The following is a 1,052-nucleotide window of genomic DNA, read 5'->3' on the forward strand; positions in this document are numbered from 1 at the left end:
ATATATACATGCATATATATATATATACATGCATATATATATATATACATGCATATATATATATATACATGCATATATATATATATACATGCATATATATATATATATACATGCATATAAATATATACATGCATATATATATCTAATCCCCTTCAAACTAGAATCCCTTAACTTCAATATCCTTGTTGCAGCCCTGCAGCTACTTCTTGAAAGCTCCGACGGAAGTTCTCTCAAGTGAAGGCGTCCAGGATCCTTGTTGCATCCTTCGTAATCTTCTCAATGTTTTCAAAATGGTTGTCCCTGAGGTTCTTTTTCATCTTGGGGAACAACCAAAAATCACAGGGAGTTAAGTCTGAACTGTAGGAAGGGCGAGGAACAATTTTGATACCCATCTACGCCAAGAAGTTCCTTACCACGATGGAACTGTGGATTTGTGTCCCGGTGTCCCGGTGCAAGAGATCTGGTCTTTTGCGACGAATTCTCTTCCTCAATTCCCTTAGAACTTCCACAAAGTACTCTTTGTAGACTGTCAGACCAGAGGGAACCCAGTGGATGTAATGATGCCCTTGCTATCGAAAAAGGGGACCATTATGAGCTTCTCTGTGGACTTACTTTACCTGGCCCCTTGTGCCATGAAAGTTAGTCCAGAAGCAGTCAGGAGCATTTCTAAAGGTTTTCTGCAACATTTTTGTCCAGTTTAACATAAAACTTTTTAGCATAGCGGGCGACCAAATTGTTTTCATGTCCCGAATGCAGGTTTTAAGAAGGTGAGTTCAAAGTGCTGTTACAGCTGTTTCCTCCAATCAGGAATAACAACACTTGGCGGGTCAGCTTATTGGATGTTTAATAATGGTATCCTAAAGTTACAACAATCTAGGGGAGTTATAACTACCTCTCGTAAAAAAACAGAGCTACAGTATGACCGCAGTCCAATGACTGAAACAAATAAATATTAAGTGATTATATATACACGCACACATATGCGTGTATATATATATATATATGTCAAGTTGACAGCAAAGTGCAGACAGCTGGCGGGGTGGATACTGAGG

The sequence above is a fragment of the Octopus bimaculoides genome, chromosome 17 (genome assembly GCF_001194135.2).
Source record: "Octopus bimaculoides isolate UCB-OBI-ISO-001 chromosome 17, ASM119413v2, whole genome shotgun sequence".
Classification (NCBI taxonomy): domain Eukaryota; kingdom Metazoa; phylum Mollusca; class Cephalopoda; order Octopoda; family Octopodidae; genus Octopus; species Octopus bimaculoides.